The 26,110-nt window shown below is 41.5% G+C and overlaps 1 protein-coding gene across 4 annotated transcripts in view; it reads left to right on the top strand.

The window, feature by feature from the left end:
* Positions 1-26,110, top strand: part of DGKB (diacylglycerol kinase beta) — a 271,357-nt gene that overhangs the window by 165,236 nt on the left and 80,011 nt on the right. The window lies entirely within an intron of this gene.

Here is a 26,110-nt window from a genome sequence, read left to right as displayed (position 1 = left end):
TAACCAGTAAGTGCTAAAGTAAACAGCAACCAAGAATTTTGTAATCTGCCTTCAATACTCATCCCCGAGTCTTTGGGAAGGGTTAGGCATTAAATCAAGTTTTTTTAAAAAAATGCTGTGCTGCAAGAACTGCTTGCATTAATTCAGTTCGTTGATGTAGCTAGAAAATAACTGCAAAGATTTCTGTCCATTAACACTGTATTAATTATTTTCATTGTCTCATTAGTGGTTTGTTTATGACAGATTTGGATGACAAGAATGCTGTCAGCGCCATTATCTGATAATCTATTTACGGCCACAAAGGGTTTCAGGTTACAGACATTATCACCTGCAGTAAACTGCTGTCTAAAATGATCCACATGAGTGTCATACAACAGCATGTTAGAACAATAGTGGACATGTAGAACCTCTATATCTGTTTCAATATGTATTTCAATGGCAAGGATTAAAAATGCCACGCTTTGTGGCCTCCATCTCCCAACAGCATGTCCTTGCCAGGAAAGAATCCCTCTGCAAAGGCTGGGGTTCTTCCAAGGCAGAGGCAATGGGAGTCAGGGCTAGCCCATCCATGACGTCAACTAAAGTGGTTGCCTCAAGCAGGGGATTGGTGGGTTCACCCATCTCCACCTGCCTATTTGCCTTCTTCCACTCTCTGAATGGGAAAGGGAAAGGAGGAAATGAAGGGGAAGGCAGTGCTGAGCTGGAACATTGTAGAGTGGGAGGCACAGAGACTGGCATATCATTGGGTAAAGGGGCAGCACTTGGAATGCTCCCTCAGCATAAAGATGCTTTAGCAGGCAATCTCACACACTCTTACCTGGAGGTTTTCTTCTAAGTAGACATGCATAGATTTGCAATGTAAGGCTGATTGCACTCCTGAGATAATCCTGAGATTATATACACACAGCCCAATCCTATCCAGTTTTCCAGCACCGATGGGATGGTGCCAAGCCAACAGGGCATATGCTGCATCCTGGCTGAGGAGGAGGGCAGTCACAGAGGCCTCCTCAAAGTAAGAGGCTGTTTGTTCCCTTATCTTAGGGCTGCATTGCAGTGCTGGGAATTTGGGTAGGACTGGGCTCTAAGAAGGTGACTAAGTACCAGTAAGTATTACTAATGTAAATGAGACAAGACAGTTATGACTAATTTCCCATTAATTAATTTCATTAGAACTTAGGAAAGGTAACAGTCATCAACCCATTGTTGGCAAAATAACGCTTTTTAAAAAAACCATTATAAATATGGTTATGCATTTCTTATATTTTTGGTACAATACTAAGATGTTATTCTAGGAATTGGAGGTTGGTAGCCCATAGGAGACAGTTCTGGCATGGACCCAAGGTTTATTCTTTTCTTCCAAGCACCAAGATGTGATTGCTGGGAAATTACCTATGTAATTGTCAGATTGAAGGTACTGATGACCTAGTTTGGAATGATGCTCAAGATCTCTCAATACCCCTTTAAAAAAAATACACCCCAACTAATAAGACTGTCAGATTTGTCTGCATGTTGATCACTTGGGCAGTTTTCTGTGGTGCTGGAGAACCACATGTACACATCCAGGTGTAGGAAATTGTAGTTTTTCTATTTTCTGAACATCCACAGGAAAATCTGGAAGGCCTATCCATGCACAGAAGCCTGCTTTCAAGTACAGATGGCTCTTTTTGGAACAAGATATCTATCTGCAGTTTTTACAAAGTACACTTTGGAAAGATTTCAGAAGAATATTTGAAGAACAGAGTCTGATGGACTTGTTGTTTCTTGAATGTACTGAGCAAAACTGCTTCTAGGAGGATTTAGTTTCCAAAGAGGCTATTTTGTGTAGCTATCATCTCCTTGGTCTGTTTTCCAAAATACTGACGAATTTCATCATCTTATAGGAAAAAGGGTGGTATATATCCAAGGCTAAATACACTTCTCAAATAAGATCAGAACTCCACACTGCTATTATGGCCTTTGTCTCAGATGGAATGAAGTACTGTAGAAGTTTGAGTTCTAGCAAGAAAACAGAGCCGCGTCCATTGTCTTAAACTGTGCTAATTCCTTTAATCTTTGCACAATTAATTTTCATTTGATTGTTATGAAAATGAATTTCCATTAACTACTCATAGCTATCATCAAGCTATAGTTCACAAAGATTTAACACCAGATGTTTCTTCTGGTTTTAAGTCAGCTTAAAGTAACACTTTGGCATTAAATGCTATTAACAGAGGTTTAACCGTAGGGAGAAAAAATTATTTATGAATTTGAATTTAATGTTTCTCTTTTGGGGGTAAGCCAAAAGAAAAAAAGCTACAGGTTTGCCAGAAAATGTTTCTTTAAATAAATAATGCAAGATCATTTTATGGTTTCAAGCTTTTTAGAAATACTGGAATAATTTTCCAATAAGGTTTTGCCTCTCCATTTAAGGTGTCTTAGGGACAGCGGATAATGTTTCCCTTTTATTGACAACAAAATAGAATACTTTTATGTAAACCAAGGGCTGTGGCAAAGTTTTATGGTCATTTTTCTGTGAAGAGGGACATGGAGATTGATTAACAGCCCAATCCTATCCCCCCCCCCCATGGTGCATCTGTACTGAAAGGGCCTTTCCAAGATTTTAGACTGTTATCTTTTTCCAGACTTCCCTGACAAGCCAGGGTTTGAACTTGGGGCCTTCTGCATGCATACCACTAAGCTACAGTCCTTCTGTAGAAGTCGTTCCATAATCTTGTTCATTATAAAGTTGTTTATAGGTGGGGCCTTTTTATCTACAGGGGATTCATTATAAAGTTGTTTATAGGTAGGGCCTTTTATCTACGTGTGTTTTTGGACACACACACACACACACACACACACACACACACACACACACGGATACCGAAAATCATGGATAAACAAACCTGTGATTTTCAGCCCCTTTCACTGAGCTCCGGTCCCCTCTGGAGGGCTTTCTGAAGTCCACAGAGGCAGCACTGACTGTCTGTTGTCTCTGTTGACTTCAGACCGCCTCCTAGAGCCAAAAAAAGTGACTTTTGGTTTCCCAAGAGAAATCGGAAGTGACATTTTAATGCCTTTTAAGGCATTTTGAGCCTTCCCCGGTGCTCAGAATGCTTTAAAAGTCATACATATGTAACTTCTGGTTTCCCTTGGAAAATGGAAGTCACTAATTTTTGGCTCTGGAAGCCAGTCTGAAGCCCTCAGAGGTTGTGTGGCTCCTGTGGGCTTCATGCACCCCTCCGGGGGAGACTGGAGACTCCCAGCACAGCTCCAGTCTCCCTTGGAGGGTTCAAGTGGGGATGAGTCTGGCCCAATATGGGTCCAGGGGACTCGTGTTGAGCCAAATCCACAAATGTAAAATCTGTGGATAATTAGGTTCCACCTATATTTGCTTTTTTAAAAATTGAATTAAGTAGTTTCAACTAGCCATGACAGAAGCAAAAGCATGCAGTAGTTACCTGGGAGCACAATCTAGGCACACTTATAGTGGCAGCCATGATGTTCCTCGGTCTTATAAACCACCATGGTGGAGAGGCTGGTTGAGCAAAGTGAAAGGTGCTATGCTTGTGTGTTTCTTTCAGCTGCTGCATTGCTCCCTATCAGGCACTTATGGTCTACATCAGCTCTGTTGCTGGAATAGTGCTTTGCAGCCACTGGGGGTATGTCTATTTCAGGAAGGGGGTTGAAATCTGTCATCCATCAACTCTGCTCGTCTGCTCCCATCCTGCCCTGCAGCATTGTGCCAGCAACAGGTCTGCACCCTGCTAATGCTGGCACATGGCTCTCTGGCTATTGTGCCCATATCTGTGTAGCACTTGCTGGCAGGGTCACGGAGAGGAATGTTATCAGGGGGTACAAAAGTTTCTTTTGGGCCCCTTGTCAAAGGGGGAGGGGGCAATGGGGGAAGGCAGAATGGGGGGTAAAATAGGGCAAGGGGAGGGCGCTGACAGTCAGAACAATCTTCGGAGCCCAGGTGTACCAGGCTTCTGAATGTGGAGCCCAGGTCTACCCAACCATGCAGCATTGGCAGTTAGATAAAAATATGGAAAACCAAACATGTTCCTAAGTCTCTTTAAAATCATTGAAATTTAGAAAATATTGCTGAAAATTAGCATCAATATATTTAGGCTCACATTGTAGCCTTGCAGCTGTGCCCCTGAGCCCCTATACGCTCCTTCATGGTTGTCAGATCCACAAGCCAAAGAGCTACTATAGCAGGCCAGTTTACTCCCTGATTTGATACTGTGTTAAGGAGGGTTATGGATGCATTTCTGGGTCCAGTGTGTATGGCTTGCAGCAGCAGTTTCCACTGCATGCCTGCAGTTTTGCCCCCAGCATCATGCATAGGCAGTGAGCTTGGGTGAGATAGGAAAAGGTAAGATCCCAGGAACTTTCTGGGCCCCCTTCTTTGACTTCTGGGTCCCCTTTCTGACCCTGGGCCCAGGTACAAATTACCCCATTTATCCCCCTCTCTTAGGCCTTGCCTGCTGGTAGAGGATATTCTGCACTGGAGGGGCTGTGGTTTGCCTTGATGTACATGGCTGTATGCTGGGATTTCCCATGGCTTGTATTGGGCCTTTAATCACTTTCTAGTTCTGTTGGCTTAAAACTGGAAAACGTGGAGTTCTCAGGGGTATCAACAAATGTGTCTTAAGCATGTTTGGGCCTCCTCTCGAGCTGGCTGGGCCAGTGTAGAGGACTGTACCAGCCAAGGAACGCCAGATCTGTGCCCTGAGGGGGTTAGTTTGCACTGGCCTGGTGCAGATGGTGGAAAAAGGTGGCAGAAAAGTGTTCTGGGGTTGGGCATGTGTCGTTTTAGGGTGGACCGGTAAACAGATTGGGCCCAGGAGGTAATGGGGCTGGCTGTGGCAGCACATGCCAAATCCTAATCCCTGTCCCAGGCCCAAGCAGCCCTACATGGGCTGCTTGATTTGTGCCAGTGATTTTGCTGGCGCAGATCCAAGTAACCCCATAAGGTTGGCTGGAGTGTTACATGGGTAAGGAGAGAAATAACCCCTTATCCCAAGTTGCCCTCCAGCCGGCACCTACCTTGCTCTGGTTACAGTGCAGGCCACGCAGCCTGGCTGTTCCAGCATAAGTTTGGATTGAGCTGTTAATGAGATTTAAACTTTGTTCAGATCATGCCCAGGATTTATTACAATGTTTAAAACTATTGTTGAATTGCTATTTGCAAATGGCATTTCTTAATGTATATTGAAGAATTAATACAAGCAAGGGGTGATTGTTGGTAGAAACCTATAGGTCTGTATCTTTCTTTGCTGACAAGAGTCTCAAGGCAATTTGACAGTCAGCCTAAATGCTTGCTGGATTGACATGACAGTAAGATGGGCAGTTCTGCACCATAAAGCTTTTGATGGAAAAGACGAGTACTGCCCTTTCTGAAGTTGCTAGGAATATGACAGATTGTCAGAATTAAGTGCCATGTCATTCAGGTAACAACAAAACAAACACCGTGAAAGCTTTTGCAGATAGCAAGGTCTTCAGTTCGGGACCTGCAGCCTACACCTTGCAAATGTATGTTAATAGAGTGCTGTCCACATAATTGCTCAGTTGAAAATGTGTGTAGTAAAGAGTATATGTTTTAACCTTTATTTTCCTTTGGCTTCTGTGTAGTCAAAGCCCAGCACTGATCAATTCCAAGGACTTACTTGATAAATGTTTAATGTTCTTTGTCAGAGAGAGTTGATTCAAGATTTTTGGTACAGATTATGGGTGGAAGTCTAGAAAATGGAAACATACCTTGCGCTACGCGGGTTACCAAGATAGGAAGATGGAAGTGGACAGGCTAAAGAAGACTAGGACTTAGGTGACGGTGGACAGCTATAGTTTGTTTTGTGAACTGAACATGTACAGCACAATGCAATACTGGTCTGAAAAACCAGTCACAACTGAAGACAAAATGGATGTTAATCACTGACAAATCTGAGAGAGCCTTATATTCTAGAGGCCTCATTGCACCAGTCTGTCTGTTAAAGTAGAGCACTGATTGTGGCTATTATGTAAACAAGGAGCCAATAGTTTTCCATGTTTATAGTAAAAAAGACGTTGATCAGGAAGTTATTTTGTTCTTATTTATTATTTGTAATCTTTTCTATCGAGATTTTCTGTCATAATGAAAGCAAAAACCCACATCATTTAAGCAATAAAATCCTATCTACATCTCCTCAGATATTCTATACACATCTATATACACAATCCTATACACGTCTCCTCAGATACTGAGTTCAATGGGATGTTGCATATAAATCTGTGCATATAGGATAGAAGGCCAAAGCATGCAGAAGAGAGATTGTGTAATGACTAGAATGTGTGGATATGGAAAACGCAGATTAAAATGCATGCGGATTCATGAAACTCACTAGGTGGTCTTGAGCAAATTGGTGCCTTCAGCCTAACCTATCTCAGAGGGCTGTTGTGTGAAAAGAGAAATTGACTTTGTGTGCTGTTCTCAGAGAAATACTGGGGAACCTGTATGGCCTTTCCCAGTTTGAAGAGACACTTGGCCAACAGTCTGAGGCTAAGAGGCAAAGAAGGAAGGCCCATAGCCAGGGAGACAGACCAGGGACAGACTGCACTTGCTCCCAGTGTGAAAGGGACTGTCACTCCCGAATCGGCCTTTTCAGCCACACTAGACGCTGTTCCAGAACCACCATTCAGAGCGCGATACCATAGTCTTTCGAGACTGAAGGTTGCCAACAAGTAAGTAAGTAAACTGGGGAACTGTGGTAAATTGTTTATAGTCTTCAGATAATCGTAGCTTTTTATAAGTTGGAATAAAAAGTGTCATGCATGGTTTTCTGTCCAACTTCCTGCTCCTGCTGTAGCGTCTTATGTTCCTAAACAAGTCACCCCTGAGATTCAGAATGTTCTTGGAGTATCATAAAACGCAACACGGGTATGCAACTAGGGGTATGCACTAGCAAAGGTTTCCCCGCACAGACGACACTTACCATTCCACGGGGGAGCCTATGCAAAGTCCTCCCTCGGTCTTCACACCAGTCAGCTGCGTCTATTCAGAAACCTGGATGCAAAACGTGCTGGGGCAACAGAACCTAGAAACAACTGGGAGTGAATGCTGCTGCTTTGCCGAGGCTCCCCCGCAGAACGGTAAGCGTCGTTCACGCAGAGGAGAGATTAGGCAGTGTGCTAGATGTAGCCTACAGACTAGAGTCTGGAGAGCCCAGATTTGGGGGAAAATTGGTGACACCCTCCTTGCAGAGAAGTGCTTTCACACATGGGGCACTGTAGATGCCACTCGTATCAGAAAACTGACACACTGTGTCCCTGCAGTATACAGAACTTTCCCCTCCCCACATATCTATGTGATGAGATTTCCGTAGTGTGATGTAAGTATAGTTGTCCATCTGTTCAGACCAATTTCTCACCTTCAGTCCCAATGCAAAACACGAACCACTGTTTATTTTCCTTTTTTTTTTTGCTGTATGTAACTTGCTCTTTCTCCCTACCTCTCTTTATCCTACATTCTCCTTTTTTTTTCTTTCCCTCCCCTTATCCACAGTGTTCTCCTTCCCTGAATCAAGCTGAACAACAACAGCAAAAACAGCCACTATAGATGAAAAGCAACCTATTCGTGGGGCTGGACCCACCAGTTGGATATTAATGTAGTATGGCAATGAGAAAAACCACAATCCAATACGGAGTTTGGCATGCCTAAACGCATTGAAACCAATGGACTCAAGAAAAGCCCATGTGCTTAGATTGTGGCTATTGACTTTGGTGAATGAAAGATGCATGGAGTAACAAGATAGTACCAAGCTTGCTAAGCCATTAAATGCATCATTCTCTTAACTGTGGCTTATTTTTACTTTAAAACAGCAGCTGCATGGGTGTTTGATCTGGATGTAGTGTGGGTGTGTGTGTGTGTGTGTGTGCTGAAGAGAGTGTGTATGTGTTTAAACACCTGTACAATTTTCATTCCAAAAATCTACTCTGAAACTGCTATGAGCTCCTACCTCCCCAAAAGTATTATTTGCTGTAATGGCATCTTTGGAGATGGTTTTTAGCAGGAAAATGACATGAGAAATGGGATGCACACCCTGCTTCCATGTCAGGCCCCAATCCAAACTGGAACCTGCTCAGCTGCTGTTTTAGAGTAAAAATAAGCCATCAGCTGGATGGATGCATTTATTGTCGCATCGAGTTTGGTCTTTAAACTGCCATGTAACTTTCTTTTCTGCTATTCTTTCTCTAAGGACATTTTCTTAAAAGTAACTGCCCTTCCCTGTGTATACTACACATGCTTCGTTGCTGTGTTATTAGCCTAACTTAAATGACGGACTGTTGAGAATTGCATATGTTTTATCATTATAATTATCACCATAAATCAAGAACAGCACAAGATTTGCCTTTGTGTTTAAGAGAATCAGCTTTTTATTGACTGTCTTCCATAATTAATAGCGTTTTACTCTGTTTTTCTCTAAAGGTTTAGTGTGAGATCATTTTTTAAGACACTAAATGACCTTGACAAAAATGAGGAATCAATAATTTGTTGATTACCAGTCTGTTTGCTGTTATATTGGATGTTTCCCCTGTCGTTACTTTTTCCTGTTGCCATTCTGGTAGAGGTTGAAGGTCACAGCTACCTCCTGGTTATTCTGCTTTCCATAAACGGCTGATCCTGCTCAGTTTAACATTGATGAATTCAGTCAGCTATCTGTATGGATTTTCTCTGTGCATCTTTAATCTATTCCTTTTTGGTCTCAAGGTTATCCTGTAGGATTATTCATCAAGCCTGGTATCAAGAGGAAATATTGTTGGATTTCATGAGAGAGATTCTGATGCTAGTTTCACCTGTTGATCTTCATTTTTAGCACAATTCTGTGCATGCTTACTCAGAAGTGACTCCAACTGCATGCACTGGGTAGTAATCTCGAATAATCATGTTAACATTGTAGTCTTAATAGAATTTCTGAGCTTCAAATTTAGGAGCCAGACCTTAATTTGTCTGGAACAAAAAGTGAGCATTGCTATCGTCCAGCAATTGTGGCCCCAGTAGTAACTGCTTTATCAGTAGTGGCGCCCGTGGGCCCATTATGGTAACTTTTTATTTCCATAGTAGCGTTTGCAGCATAAGTGTTCCTTGCTCTTATAAGCATCCTTGCTGAACTGAAGAATTGGACGTGCAGTCAACCAGCCTGCACACTATAGAGAGACTAATAGGAAGCACTGTCCTGCTAGTTCCCCTCTAGCATGCAGACTAGTTGTCTGTGTGTTTGGTTCTTCAGTTCAGCAGGAGTGTTTAAGCAAGGAATACTCATGCTGCAAACACTACTATGGAAATAAAAAGCTACTGTAATGGATGTGTGGCAGGTGCGGGGTGGGTCTTATACTGGATCCGCAGTTCCAAGCGACTACCTGCACATTTTCTTGTTATAATTCTGAAAACGTGGTATGAATGTGGGTATTGATATTTAACAGCTCTATATTTTACAGTTTAAATAGTGGGTAAAGCCAACATAATTCAGCAAATATATAACTGCAATTGAGAACGGTGCTAAAGTCAACAGATTGTGTTTACAAAGTGATCTGTGTAAGGTCAAGAGAGGTTATGCTCATGTCCAGCAGCTATATCACTGCAGCAAGAATGTTCTCTTCCCAATCTGCCATCCATTCCAAGCATAGGAGTTCAGTTGTGCTTCCATTTTTTTTGCATGTGCACACTCCCTCTAGTGAAGTTAATGCATACAAGTGAAATATGTATACATCTGACTGTATGTGGATATTTTAGTTGGAGCAACTATGTAGCAAGAAAATAATGTTTTATTTTGTTAAACAGTGCATGCCATCTTAAAAAGAATAAAATCCTTTTATAATATAGGTATGCATTTCTCTATAAGAATTTAATAACATATGTACAAAAGATATAAATAAATAATTAGATCAACCCCAGCTGCATATATCCTAACAGCTTGAAAAACAATTCTGTGCTAGAGAACCATTAGAAAGTTTTGCTGTCTTTTTTTCAGAACCACTTTTGAACATGCAAAAGTACGCATAAAGTAAAATAGCGTGTTTTCAATATGGAGTACATCCTCAAGTAGGCTTCAGAGTCAAAAATTTTATTGAGATTTAATGATAAGTATTTCTTTTAATGCCTAAGATATTTTAACAAAATTGGGGGAACGGCAGATGCATATGATATTGTATGGTTTTTAAGTAATTATTATGATGAATATTTTTAAGGCCGCGATACTATGCACGCTTACTTGGGAGTAAGATCCACTGAGCTGAGTAGGACTTACTTCTGAGTAGACATGCCTAGGATTGTCTAATACAAGGGTGTCAAACTAGTTTCATACAAAGTGCCAAAGATAGGAATCATGGTGCCTGCTGAGGGCCGAAAGTGACATCATTAAGCAGATAATGGCCAGAAATAAGCACTTTGTGCTCACTTAGAAACGCACTGCAAACGACAGAAGAGAAAATGTGCAAATCTTGTTCATAATTTCAATAGAGAGCCCAATTATCATGCTGGGAGAGCCCAATAATAACAGGGGCCAGATAAATTGCTTCTGAGGGCTGCATTCTGCCCACGGGCCCTATGTTTGACACCCCTGGTCTAGTGAGTCAGGGACTTGAGCTTGCCTCTTTTCCAGTTAGACTCTTGTGTTTATTATATTTGGGTGACCTTACGTATGTAACAAAATATTGGGAATAAAATCAATCCAAGCAACCGCAACATGATACCCAGAAATAAATGCAGTTGCCATTTTCTATTTTTTCCTTCAGTAATTTATCACAGGCATCCTGAAGTCAATGAGAAAGCCACTTGAGTGAAGATATTAAATAACTACTCAGCCATTGATTTGTTTATCCCCCTAGTTAGGGTCCTATTTGGTCTTTAAAATGCCACAACCAGGTGCGAAGGTTGCGGACATCACTTCTCATCTAGACAGGCTGGTAGACAGTGCTGGGGAGGAGGTAGCAGTTGTGGTGCATGTCGGCACCAACGACGTGGCCAAGTGTAGCCGGGAGGTCCTGGAGGCCAAATTTAGGCTATTAGGTATGAAGCTGAAAGCCAGGACCTCTAAGGTAGCATTCTCTGAAGTGCTACCTGTTCCACATGCAGGGTCAGCTAGGCAGGCGGAGATCAGGGGTCTCAATGCGTGGATGAGACGGTGGGGTAGGGAGGAGGGGTTTAGATTTGTTAGGCACTGGGGAACGTTTTGGGACAAGCGGGGCCTGTACAAGAGGGATGGGCTTCACTTGAACCAGAATGGAACCAGACTTCTGGCGCATAACATTAAGGGAGGGAGGAAGAGAGGAAGTTTCTCCAATGAATCAAAGCCTGTCTTTTTCTAGAGACTTGTGAGCCTGATGCTCCCTTGGCATCAGTCCAGTCAAGAACAACAACAAGAAGTCTGGCCTGGATCACATTCTCTTAGGGCCAAATCCTATCCAACTTTCGCCAGTGCCAATGCAACCACAATGAAGCCTCGTTAAGGGAACAAAAGTTACCTTGACAGAGCCTCCATTACTACCCCCACCACAGAATGCAGCACATACCCTGTTAGCATGGCTGCAGCAACACTGGAAAGTTAGGCTGCAATCCTATCCACGCTTACCTGGGGGTAAGCTCCTTTGGCTACAATCGGACTTACTTCTGAGCCGACATACATAGGATTGGGCTCTTAGATAGGATTGGGCACCTAGTGTGCACCCAGAACCAAATGTTCCCTTACCCTGAGGAGAACATTGCTTCCTGGGGATTTACTTAGGATTGGGCTGTTAACATATGTTTGTCATTCATCTTTTCACTTTTCAGAACAACTCCTTATTCACTAGATAACCTTTAGAATAAAGGGAAGCTATTGACAGTAAAAGCATCCCGTGGACTTGTCAAGTGGCACTGAACTACTTTTGTTTTATCAAAGGGAACGCATATACGCAATGAAAGGGGGTACTCAGTGTCACGGCCTATAACTATCTCCATCTAAGAGTGCAGGGTGTCTAACCATATGAGCGCTTTCTTTTCTGTCCTGAATGGGGAGGGGGAGAGAATCTTTTTGGTCCAGCAAACATCTGGAAGCGAAACTAAAAAAGCGCTGATTGGTTCTGACAGCTGTCTGCTTCACAGCAGTATTTAACCGGAAATATTTGAAACAGATTGATATGAATAATGAACAATTTGTGTGATGTATGTGTGACAGAAATAAACAGCACTAAGATTTAGCTTATTAATGTGGAAGTAATCCTGTATAGAAATTGGGACTTAAACCCTGACATTTTTTTTCCCCATTTGCCCATTTCAATAATCCATCATCAACAAACAGGACTTTTATAACAGTTCCCCTTTACAATATATTGCAACTGTTTCATTATAAAATAGGTTGAATGGGATGTCATCATCTCTTAACTTCAACAAGTGCAGCTGATGGATGTGGCCCATTTAAATGTACAACAAAGAGCTGAACTAGATAACGAACTTATTATTACTCTCTGAGGATTATAGGTTAGTCCCAAAGGAGTGTAGTAAGCCAGTGAAAATCCATATCTACTGGCTAAACAATAGCCAGAAGGCTGACTGGAGATATTGATTTACTTTCTAGGCCATTTAGGCCTTAATGGTAGAGAAAAGCTGAAGTGCTGTTTACTTTTCTGCCAGAATCGACCAAACAACCAGCCCATTTTTTACAGACTTTTGATTGATTTCGCTTAGAGGAATTAGAGGTGATTTATTTTTAAGCTGAAAGCAACTCGTAAATATCTCCCCACTCCATAGGTTCCCTGAGAGGAAATGTTAAAGAGAAATACTTATTGAGAAATTCTTTTGTTGCAAATGGATGTGAGCGGGTAATGTGCCTTGCGAACTCCAGCATGGTGTCAGCCACCTTTCTCAAAGAGTGGCCAAGAATGCAATCCCGCTACATGATAGTTCAGGGTTATTGAAAAGTTTAGCAAACTATTTATATCAATTTGAGACAACTGCATCCTGCTGATTTTTCAAGGAAACCTCAATTAGGGGACTGTACTCAGCATCACTGAAGAGCAATTTGTTAAGATACTTATGTCCTCGCTCCCCCCCCCCCCAAGTGACAATCATGTCCCATTGCAAAGCATCAGAAACTTGATGGATTTTCCCCCTGTCTCTCTCACTGGCAAAACGACAGCAATTGTTATGCCATTGTGCCATTGATGCTACTTCTGAACAGGGTTTGACCATTGGGGCTAACATTAAGCACAGTTACCTGAAAGTAAGTTCCACTAATAGCGGCAAACAGGTTTAGGACTGGACTATTACCTGTTTTTTCATCAGCTTCGTTTTGAAAATATCACTTTTTAATAAGGTTTATTTATTTAGCCAATGCATCATTGTTGGTACCCGCTGGCATGACTACAATACACTGCCCTCCCATCTCCCTGCAACTGTATGCCTCATTGACCACAGTAGCGGAAAATGGGGCTTATGACCACAGAGGAGCATGTCCTCTTTGGAACATAGTGAAGATGCTGCAGAATCTGAGAGCAGAGAGGTTCTCTTCCCCCCCCCACCCCACAGATGAGGGCCTCCCCTCCACCTTGAGGCTAACATGAGTTAAGAAAGAACTAATCAGGGAAGAAGGGACCCCTGTACACAAGAGAGAAAAAGTGCATTCAAGTCAAAGTTTTTATTGAATTGTGTCTGCAACAGGACAGCATCTGAAAGAAAAACTCACAAGTTGGGTTGCTAGCCATATTTTCTCAGCAGGGTTTTTGTACCACTGCAAGTTATCCAACAGAAGAAACAGTGGTCAGTGAGGTCTGACCGAACCGGTGGGTTCACTACCTTCCATAAAGTTTGCAAAGCCATAGAGATCCGACTGGAATGAGTAGGTCAGCAACCACGCCAAGCAGCAGTGGGCTCATACTGGTCACTAGTGGCAAGTGGGCAGGCTGCCCAAGCTCTCTTTGAGTCTTCACAGTGCCTTTGCCGGTAGGACAGCTGCCTATGGGGAGCATGGAGAAACCCAGAGAGAGTAAGAAGGATGCAAGTTCTCTGGCTTGAGGTGCAGTCTCAGCATTTGTGAGGGAGAATGATGACACCAGAGCATACATGCATAAGTGGGCATACATTGGGGGCATAAGTGCTGAGGCTTAGAACATCTCCCTCTCCAGGAGGAGCTGCAGTGGAATTCCATGGAAAATAACTGGAATTTCATGGAATTCCATGGAAAGTAATTGTCCCACCTCATGTGGCAATGGTGCAGAAACAAAGGGAGTTCAGATGAGTGTTTGGCCAGCAGTTCCAGTGGTTCATGGCAATCACTAAAGGAGAACAGGTACCCACTAGTCTTCGCTGTTGCAAAAAGAAGCAATGGTTAAGCAACACAACCATAGCAAGGATATGATGATGATGATGATGATAAACTTTATTTATATCCCGCCCTTCTCCTCGAAGGGACCCAGGGCGGCTTACAACATATTAAAAACAGCTTAAAAATCTGCAAATAAAATAAAAACTGCAAATAAAAACATACTAAAACACATTAACAAATATCCATAAAAACAGTAGTCAGATAAATAGTCAGATAAAAAGAGCAAAACGCAGCAAATCATAGAGGAATCAGGCCTGTAAAAATACTAAAAGATATAGAAAAACTGTTTAAAAAGGCCATGAACTCAGAAGGCTTGTTTAAACAAAAAGGTCTTCAGGCCTCGCCGAAAAGTCTCAAGAGAGGTAGCCATTCTCAAATCAAGAGGAAGGGAGTTCCATAATGTTGGTGCCACTACTGAGAAGGCCCTATTTCTTGCTGCCGCCCCACGTACCTCCTTAGGCGGCGGCACTTGTAAAAAGGCCTTCTCTGATGACCTAAGAGGACGAGCTGGATTGTACGGAAGTAGGTGATCTCTGGGATACCCTGGCCCAGAGCAGTATAGGGCTTTAAAGGTCAAAACCAGCACCTTGAATATGATAACCCTGAAGGGTCAATGGGGTGGGGAGATAAAGACATGTAATAGACACACAGCATCAATACATTGCAACATGGGATTCCCTCCTCTCCCCTCTTTACCTGTGTGGCATCCATTGTGCTTGCTTCCTCTGTTAAGGTGGTGAGATAGAGACTTCATGTAGATTTTTTTTTTATGGAGTCCTCCTGGAGCAGAATATCAGAAGTAAGAATTCTGATAAGACAAATGTTAACCAAATATCTTGCCGTATATGTTGTGAGGGACAAGAGGTTGTTTGTGCTCCCTCTGTGTGCCAAGTGTGCTTTCATCATGGTTCCCATTACCAAAGTTCTCCTTTGAGAGGCCAGAGAAGTATAGCCCCATACTTTTATATAGCCCCATATTTTTGAGAGGCCAGAGAAGTATAGCCCCATACCAAGTCTCCTATTTTCTCAGCTGTAGTGTCCTTTGCAAGGGTTTATATATTGGATTAGCTGCACTATATATTCGCTATCCTGTGTTCCATCGTAGGAAAGTGGATGAGGCAGGGGTGGTGGGAATTACAATTTTCATGTGTGTGTTTTTTCACCTTCCCCATTGTTCCCTATGGGTTTACTCCTTCCTATGCCAGTGGTTCTTGATGTAGCCTTTTTCCAGCATTGGGGGCATAGCTGTCATCTGAAGGGTGCTTAGGAGGAAGACTCCTGGCTAGAGAGGGCCATAATTGAGAAGGAAGGAAAGAAAATAGAGAATCAAAGCTGGTTGTATCCTCAGAATAGAAGGCAACTGCCCAAAGCGTCCCTGTCCTCCAAACAAGGACTTCACGTGGCGCCCTTAAGTGTAACTCTATCTCCAATATTTGCTTTATTGTTTATTACTGGGAGCATAAGCAGGTTATTCTAAATTGCACCTTAACTGAACAACATAAATGGTATAATCCTATGCATAAGTAGGGCTGTGATTGATTGCAGAGTATAGTCTTATATCCTATGCTCCACCATAGGAGAGTCGATAAGGCAGAGGAGATGGTGGGAATTGAGATTTTCTAGTGTTTTTCATCTCTTAATTTTTTCTACATTTTTAGGTTCCAAATTTTCTACATTTTTTCCGATGATTGGCATGTGTCCATCATCGGGGTGAGAAAGTTTAGGATGCAGTATATGTTGGCTGTTCCACATCCTAGCCACATCTCTACCCCATTTTGGGCTGTATGCAGGCTATACTTGCAGCAGTGGTGAAGCTGTGTCAGTATAGTGATGTTCCAACATCCATTGTGTTTCTAATACCAGAATTGAGGTTATGATAGTGGGACTTTGGCCCCATTGGCACAACTAAGCGCACAATCCTAACCAACTTTCCAGCACTGGGGTAAGGGCAATACAACTCTGAGCTAAGGGAACAAACATTGCCTTACCTTGAGGAGGCCTCCGTGACTTCCCCCCAATTGCAGGATGCGGCACATACCCCACTGGCACAGCTATGCCAATGTAGGAAAGTTGGTTAGGATTGTGTCCTAAAGTTGCACCAGCGTCCAAGGATGTGTGCCTCATTCTACACAGCTCAAAACAGCATTTCCGAGATGTAGAATTGGGCTGTTAGGATCTTTTAGTTTTTCAGTGTGAGTTAAATACTGCCTGCTACAGAGGCAGATTAATGGATTTCATGTGGACCTGCATTACAGAAAGGCAATTCATAAAAATGCTTTGTACATTTTTGATTTTAAAATACAGTAAGAATTATGCAGTTGGATCTGGCAGCAAGGATTTTCTTCACAGAAACTTGATCATAGCCCAGTGGAGAATTGTAATAATAGCTTCATTAATTTAAGTAAAAGTCTGTGTCAGGTCTACGTTAGCATAGCAGGATATTAGGGGTAAAGACAAGGAAAATTGTTTTATTCCTCTGACATAATTTAAAAATGAAGTGTGAAGTTCGATGACCTTGTTATAAAGTTAATAAGGTTCTCTGTAATAAGTCACACAATTACAGAGATTTTCATGCTCTGCTTCATTGATTCCCCAAAATACAGCAGAACCAATCCGAAGCTGTTTATAGACATTACGGTTTCAAGTGTATGTTGTAGCCATTGTGAACTGAATAGATGCATTATGATCATGCACACCAGAGTGAAGCATGGAGACTGTACCAACAGTGAAAGCATGAGGCTGAAATCCTAACCACGCTTCTCCTGAGAGTAAGCCCCATTGAACAAAATAGAACTTACTTCTGAGTAGACCTGGTTAGGATTGTGCCATGAAATGGTGATCCTACAAAGTACATGGTCAACATCCAGTCTCCAAGGCATGCTGAAAGAATAGGCACAGTGGCAGTCTGAAGCTGTGCACATCGCCGTGGGGAATATGCTTATTGCCCTGGCAATGCACAAAACATATGTAGAACTTTGGCTATTAACCAGGCAACGCATGTATCACCTGTAATCTTCATTACCTAATATAAATTAGCAGTGATCAGTGTTAGCCTGCCAATTGTGCATGTATACACGCACACTTTTTTTAAAAATCACCACTGTTTTAAGCATCTGTTGATCACCACTGCATCTGTTGATCACCACTGGTAGATCAACACATGCTCCCAGAACTGTGAAGCACAGCTAAGCAAAACTGTCATAAAATATATAAATGCGTGTTTAGTGTAGTGATCTTCATGATGACTATTTGAGAGACAGTCAAATGCAAGACACAAAGTTCACATTATCTTTTTTTGTGTGCAGCATTTTTTCCTCACCATGAGTGCAGCATTTCCCCCCCCCCAAGATGCTAATAAGCATCTTACTGTAATTATGAATAGTGGCATTTGCTTTTCAAGGTAAAGCCTCATGGATCAGAAAGCCTGTTCAGTTATGCGGGAAGTCTCTTGTAAATTATAATCATTCAGATATCACACTGCTGTGTAATTGCTGGTTTTGGACCAGGTGCTGGTTTTGGACCAGGTGCATGAAGTTAACCTCTAGTTGATTTATACCTCTTGAGAAACTCTCATCTAGATAACCTTGACAAACGATTAAAACCTTTTTTTATTTGGGGGGGAGGGAGGTTAACAAAATAGTCTTTGCTCCTTGCAGAATAGCACAGGTGCATACTGAGTTTTATGCCTTTGATGTCATTTCTACTTTCAGGACACTTCACGTCAGTACATCTTCTTTCCAAAGGTTGAAACGGAATTATTATTATTATTATTATTATTATTATTATTATTATTATTATTATTATTATTATTATTATTATTATTATTATCATTATTATCATTATCAACAACAACAACAACAGTATTTATATACCACTTTTCAACAAAAAGTTCACAAAGCGGTTTACAGAAAAAAATCAAATAACTAATGGCTCCCTGTCCCAAAGGGGCTCACAATCTAAAAGATGCAACACCAGCAGACAGACACTAGAAAAGACACTGCTGGGGTGAGGTGGGCCAGTTACACTCCTGGCTAAACAAATGTGTTATAAAATGTGGATAAAATGTGTACTCCTGGAAAAAATGTGTACTTTAAGTTCCTTGCCCAAAGTCTCTGAAATAGGAAGGATATGTACAGGAACCAAATTTCCATCATTAGTAGATAATCCCAGAAGATATGTCAACATGGTTACATATATTTACAGCAGGATGTACGCATGTCTTCTGAGAAATTAATTCTGCTGTATTCAATGGTTTTACACCCAATAGTATAGCATTGCATCTTAATGGAATTTACTTTCCAATGATTTCATGGAAAAGGTAAGTTTTACGACAGGATTTGCATGATATGCCAACTTTGCATGATAGTTGGCCAAGGGTCCATCTAGTCCAGCTTCCTGTATCTCACAATAGCCCATCAGATGCCATTTAAAACAACAGGATGCCTGTTGCCATTCCCTTGCATTGGGTATTCTGAAATCGGCTACCTCTAAAATCTGGAGGTTGCATATAGTCATCATGGCTTTCGTAAGTAAAGAAGCATTTCATGGGTTTTCTGGGTGGGGGGACAGTTCCAAGCAAGGGGAAAAAATTATTGATTGTAATGAAGTTGTGGTCTGTTTTCACCCTGGATCTCTGTATTACATTGTGAGCATAATCCTATGCATGACTATTCAGAAGTAAACCCCATTGTATTCAATGGGGTTTACTCCCAGGAAGCTGTATATAGGATTGCAACCTGTGCCTACAATGAATCTTTACATGCTTAATTTTTTGTATCTACCATATGGAATACACCATTGACCAATCATAGAACTGAAGTGACAGGTATTACTGCCCAGTCTGTTTGGCGCTGCACTTAGAAAGAATGAGATTAACACTGACTTGCCATTCCTATGGTTAGTTATTGGAAATAAAAAATGGCAGAGATGAGCCTATTATAAATCTTTCTGCCAACATATAAAATTCTTCTGAATATGCTGGCCACTGACTATTTCCTTATCTTTTCAAAAGATTCATTATAAAGCAGAACGAGGATTATATGATTGTCAAGACAGGACTGAAAAGAAAAGGAGAACATTAAAAAAGCCATACAATCTTATTAATATATATTATGTGCTACAATGAAATCATTTTACCTAAGTCCAGAATTACCTGTGTAATAGATTTATGAGCAATGAGAAAAGGCAGACTGTTACCAGATTTGTACCAGTTAGCTGTATAAAACATTGTTTTATATGTGCATTTCACTCTATGTAATCTTAGAGCTTCTGTTCTTCTGAATTGGAACAAAATATGTGAGTTGACTAAGCATTAAGCATTACACATTTGATACTTCAGGATAAGATACTAGAAGTTGTGTGAAGTGTGGAAGGATTATTATAGGAATGCAGGTATCACAAGAATATGGAATATTCTTTGCTTTACCTTTTAAAACACCAAAAATGAGTGAATGAATATTTAGTAATATCTTTTGTGGACATTGTTAAAGCTGCCTAAACGTTTAGAGCACTCCTGAACTGATGAAACAACAGAATATCCAGTTTCTGCTACTGACCCACGCTGCGTTATGGAATCAGTTGTAAATTTTAGATAACATTAAAGGGTAAACATAAATGATGAAAACATTTCTCCAAGTAATCTGCCAATGCCGCAGTAGTGTTCAGGGACATGTTCACAAGCATCAGTTTCAACTAAGTGGCTTTCAATGAAAGCCTGTCTTTCCCTGTCTTAAGTAGCATGCTGGAGGTGCATGAGTGGGAGAGAAGTCACAGCAGGGCAAAGCCCTAAAGCTCTATTTTCTGGGCACCCCCCCCCCCGCTGATCCACCATATTGTAAAAACAAATAAGCCAAACCTATTATGCATTTACAGGTGCATCTAATGTGGCTCTTACTGAGGCATTTGCCTTTGATCCCTTTCTGCTACCTCTGGTTGCCTCCCTTATGAAAAGGCTTGCGGTTTTTTGCTGGCAAAAATGACAGGAACTGGAATGCAATGGGGCTGCACAAAAGCCCTCTGGTTTTTTAAACTTATCTTTTTGAATATCAAACAATGTCTCAAGCATTTTTTAAAATAGAAAATACAGCATGAAGTTCTTAAATTATGATCTTTACTAGAAGAGTTAAAAACAAACTGCTGACTTAGGGCCATATCCTAGCCAACTTTCCAGCACTGATGTAGCTGTGCCAATGGGGTGGGTGTTGCGTTCTGCGGTGAGGGTACGGTCATGGATACCTCCTCAAGGTATGGGAATGTTTGTTCACTTACATCAGCACTGGAAGGTTGGATAGAATTGGGCCTGGAGTCTTGAGATATTGCTGTTTTGAAATATTGATGCCCCCCCTTTCCCAACAATAATATTTTTCTCACTAGAATAGCTCAAACCTTGGACTCAAATATTCTGATCCATCAAGAGGGATCTGTATGTGGACAGAAAAGTTTTGTCTGTGATTTTCTCTCTTGGGGTGTAATTTGGGGCCCCTGAAAGAGAGGGAACAAACCCATATTCAGCACCAATAGCCTATCTGGGAATGAGAATGACTTTTAGGCATCACCTTACTTTTTTCAATATATGATCTTTACTGCCAAAGCTGTTAGTGGCAGCCGTCTGTTCAGCAGGATTGATCTATGTGCACAGTTTGCTTCTCCTTGCAAGAATCTCTGAATTGGCCCCAAGTTTGCAAAGGTATGGAGAATTATATAAACCTATCAATACTCGAAGTACTCATAAAATCAGTCCAGCGAACTGGGTTTCTCTCCTTCTCTTTTTCTCTCTCTGCATGTGTGTGTGTGTGTGTGTGTCGTAACTCTGTTATACACCTCTTGATTTCTTTCTATTAATAAACTATAACTGAATTCATTGTTGTGCACACTGAGGCAGTACTCACGTGCTCATCTGGTGTATAATAAAACATTTATTATTTCCATATTTAGACGGAGGGCAATTTTTCTGATAATATGCCATCTAATTGCTTAATCAGAAAGGTTATATAAAATAGTTTTAACAGTAGGGGGCTTTTTAATTAACATCATAATGCAAAGCTATTCTAGTATTGATAACTAAACTGGCTCAAATCCTCTCAGAGACATTCACCTTAGTTAAATCTACTAAGACATTTTATTCATTTTTTTATTTTTATTAAAACTCGTCCTGCATTCTGGTTGATCAGGGCCTTCAAGCTGGTTAACAACAATATTTAAAATACAAAATGAAACAATCCATGAAAAAATTGGAAAATAGCAAAGGAACTGAAACAAGGTGTATTAAAATCACTATTCCTCCTCAAAATTCTAGTAAAAACGCAAGTCATCTGGATAGCTTGATAGAAGAAAAATGCCTTGCAAGTCTTTTATGGAAGGTACCTGGCAGTAGTTATGGACCTGGCCCCTGCGGCACCCCGGGGGCGCAGGTTCTCAGTGCCGCCCCTGCATCACACTACCCCCCCGACCCCCGGAATACTTACCTAGCTGCATTGAGCCTCGCATGGTGTTGGAACCATTCCAAAAGCCTTCTGAGACTTCCAGTGCAATCATAAACAGTAGTTCTGGTTTCCTGTAAGTACTGTTTAAAACTGCATTGGAAGCCTTACTGCACTGGGTATCACCTGCCCCCGGAATGGCTCCTGAGGGCAGGCAGAGGAGTCCCCGCAGGTGGAAGCAGCAGCAGCGTGGCAGGTGCAGTGGTGCAGCCCCCCACAAGGCACATGCCCATGGCTCCCCTGCACTCCCCACAAGGCCCATGCATCCCCCACCTGTGGCTTTTACCCCCTCTGCCCCCCCAGGCCTGCCATTGCCTGGAGTGAGTTCCACAATCTACCTGCAGCAGCTGAGAAGGTCATGCCCTAGGCAGTTACAGATCCCCTGTTAGAAGGATTCAGGGCAAGGCTTGCAATGACAATTTATAAGTCCTGAAATGACAGGTGGGTAGGCAGGCTTATGTGGAAGAAATCAGCCCTTCAAGTAGCTTTAGTGAGTTTAACTCTCATGAAATGTACTCATGAAATGTGTTGGCTTGTTGGGATGACCAGATTCCGCTCTTTGTAATGTGGGAAATATATGAAATCTACAATTTAGAGTTGGAGAAACAGAAGTGGAAGATTATAGAGCCCTTGGCAAGCCATAGGATATGTTTGGTGGATTGAGTTGTGCGTTCCTTTTCTGTGTACAGCAGTCTAAGAAAGCATCTAGATGGTCAGGAGAAGATTCCATCTAAGGTGTGCAGGAAAGTGGCCTTGTACCTCTGAGCAGCACTGAGCTTGGTAACCCAGAAGTTCAGCAATGACGTGATGAAATCACAACTGAACATTTGGAGGCAGCATCACAAGGAATCATAATGTCGTACAGCTGCTGAAGGGGTCCACACACCACAGCCCCCTTAGAGGAAATGCTGGTCAGCAGTAGATAGTAACACAAGTGAAGTGGGCATCTATGTTACAAGGTAGAGATTTGTAGTGGAAGAAGTGTGGCAGGGCTGAAAGCATTACACCACCCAACAAACATTTTGATGCCATAAAAGTTAGATCTATTCTTGGATATATTTGGGGTAGGAATTCCGATAATGGCATACGTTTTGCCCTAACAGCTGTAGTTTTAGAGATACAGCTTGGCCACCTTATTTGCTGATTCAACCGATCATCTACACATCAGCATTTAAGGTGGGTATGCTGTATCGCCAAAACTAGAGCTGTTAGGGCCAAACTGGTGCCATTTTTTGAATCAGCACCCAAATATATCCAAGAATAGGTCTAACATCCAAAGCACCAGAAGATGTTTTTATTGTTGTGCACTGTTCCCATATGGTGGAATGTGCGCACACATAGAAAGTTTTTTGGATAAAATACTGCGATGGAACAGAATAACACTTTTTGTACACCCGTTCTCTTTCAAAAATATGAAGATCTAAATAAGCCATCAGTAGCTAGGCCAGAACTGCCTTGTTGCTGGTGCAAAAAGAAGAACCTGAATCAGAAATCAGAAAGATGGAAAAATTGGTATCTGTGGCAGAAACAACTTACACTTTAATTGTTGTATTTCATTGCAGGGACTGGAAACCAGGTGAACTGAAGTCACTGATTTCTCAAAGGTAGCAAGGGCTTTGTGTAAAGTGCTTTGATATGATACAACATCAGTGTTTTTACACAGAGAATATATACAACCTAATATGTGCAGTGTACTTCTCATAAAGTTCAACAAATAAGCCTTGGGAAAGTGTACAATTACATAGTGTGAAGTGGATCTAAAATAGGAAAATAACTGACTGCAGCCAAGAGTTGCATAGGAATAGGAGAAGTAAAGGCAGCACAAACCAATTTGCTACATGTTTGTTTAGACAATGTGAGGCACTTTGCCGAGAATCACAAGCATCGAAGCAGAAAGAAAAGAATGATTGAATTTGTAGACTACTTCATCTTGAATCCTTTCTGCCACCTCTACAGAATAATTTTTTTTCTGCAGGATTTGTACCATGGGCAACCTTTGTTGCAAGGTAAAAGTCACTTAGGCTACAATCCTATACGTTTCACTTAATTCATTGATACTTACACCTGAGTAAGTATGGACAGGACTGACGGCAATGTATTCTTAGACCGTTCTGGCTTCCTTAATAATTTGCAGCTTTTTGGATTGTGAGCGCTTTTGGGACAGGGAGCCATTTATTTATTTGATTTTTCTCTGTAAACTGCTCTGTGAACTTTTAGTTGAAAAGCGGTATATAAATACTGTTAATAATAATAATAATAATAATAATAATAATAATAATCAAAAAGTATTCTGATGCCGATAGCATGTATTTTAATTACATTGTTGTAAAATAACTGGAGTTGCAATGTTGCAGTTGCAATGTAGCCACCATTAAAGACCATTAACTTCAGAGATCAACTAACAGTCCAATCCTAATGAACTCCTAACGACTGGCAATGGGATAGCATGGGAGTGTAACCCCTCCCTCCCTGCTGGGGTAGCCCAGTAGTTTGTGACAGTGCATGGCGGCATGAAGCTGCAGCGCTGATCCCAGGATTGGACTCTCAATCAAAGTATTGATTAAGCACTTTCGTACTTTTACTTTAAGTGTGTTAACACTGGAGAGGTGTATTTCTGTATATTTCTGTATCTTTCTTTCTAAGTTTTCATAAACCTGATATCGCCATAAGTGTTCTGTTTTTGAGTTATTCTAGCACTAATACAGGTAATTTTATGGCAAGCTGGGGCTTCATTTTATAATTTATAAAACAAAGCAAATAATTTTTATTTACCATCAAAATAAGAGCTCAGCTTAAAACTGTTTCTTTGAAACCATTCTTAATACTTTTGTCAACTTTAAATATATACCCACTTATCTGTTTAGCTGTGTTTGAATGGCTTGTAATTGAGTGCAACACCAGAAAAGATTGTAGTGTAATGACTGTAAAGTAATAATGTTGAGTTAGTACTGAAAAATATTACTGAAACCTTTCAAATCATGTTTAAGAGTAGTTTCCATGTGATGCATAGATTAGTTAGTAGCACATCTGACTTACCCTAGTGTTGGTCTTTTGGGAAGTGAACCATTTCTGACATTAGTGAGCATCCCTTACCATTAGTTTCTGTTGAATTGAGGCTTCGTATTATATCCTGAAGCTTATTTAATGCAACAGGGCAAAGCTTAAGAGGGAACAGCATTCTGACAAGTTTGTGCTATTTCCTTTAACTGGAAAGGAACAAGATTTGGGTCACTTACTCAAGGACCACAAGGTGGGGGAAGAGGGCTCATTTTACACTATTAGAGCAAGTATTGTCAGAAATATTACACCAGATTAAGGATGTATTTTAGTATATGTTTTCACATGGTTGCAACATGCACCTATGAAAACTGTAGTATGTGAAATGATTTTAACTCTGTGGGTCAGTTGTAATGTTTGAATTGCATCTAGGGCAGTGGTTACCAAAGTGGTGGGTCACGACCCAACAGGGGAACCAGAAGCAGTGCATTCCCCCTTAAGAGGAGTGGCCCTGCTCCAATGGCAGTGACAATGCTGCAGAGATCACATCATTGCCACTGTCAAGGGGCTTTTTTACATACCTGGGGGGTGACGCTGGCCTCCCGAAGGATTCTGGAAGCTCTCAGCCCCCTGTGATCTCTTGTAAGCTGCTTATTTACAAAGCCCTTATCTCCAATCTAAAGCTGCTTCCAGTTTTGGGGAAAAACAGGAAGTAGCTTTAGATAGAAGATAAGGGCCTTTTAAACAAACTGCAGAGGAGATCAGAGGGGGCTGTGAGCCTCCAGGATTGTGCAGGAGGCTGCTCCCCAAAGTAAGTAAAAAAAGTCCCACAATCTCTGCAGCACCGTCACTGCCCTCCTCCCTGGCCATGCAAACACTTATCTGGCTCCCAACTCCCTGTAGGAGTTTGGGAACCACTGATCTAGGAGCGGCCAAAGCATTTTATTTGTCATGATCAGTATCACTCTCTTCCCTTGCCAGGGACAGTGGTGTTGCAATTTAATTATGTTTGGATGCGAACCAATAACTCTGATGCACTGTACTAACGCTATTTAGACACAGACCTATTTGCATGATTTGGTTGTTGTGTAATATATTTATATTTTGCCTTGAAAATGTTTACAACACAATTTACATTGCACAAGGAATGAGAAGGTGGTTCCCTATCCCAAAAAGACTCACATGGCCCAATCCTGTGCACAGTGGTGGACCTCCCCATCCCCATGTGCTGGGACAAAGGTGCATGATGGTGCCCCCCCACGGGATGTAGCCACCCCACCCATGCGCAAATCCCCCCCCCCCGCTTATTAGTATTATTAA

This window comes from Tiliqua scincoides, chromosome 5 (assembly GCF_035046505.1).
Source record: "Tiliqua scincoides isolate rTilSci1 chromosome 5, rTilSci1.hap2, whole genome shotgun sequence".
Lineage (NCBI taxonomy): Eukaryota > Metazoa > Chordata > Lepidosauria > Squamata > Scincidae > Tiliqua > Tiliqua scincoides.
The sequence above is the reverse complement of the archived record's forward strand: the minus strand, read 5'-3'. Positions and strand labels throughout refer to the sequence as shown.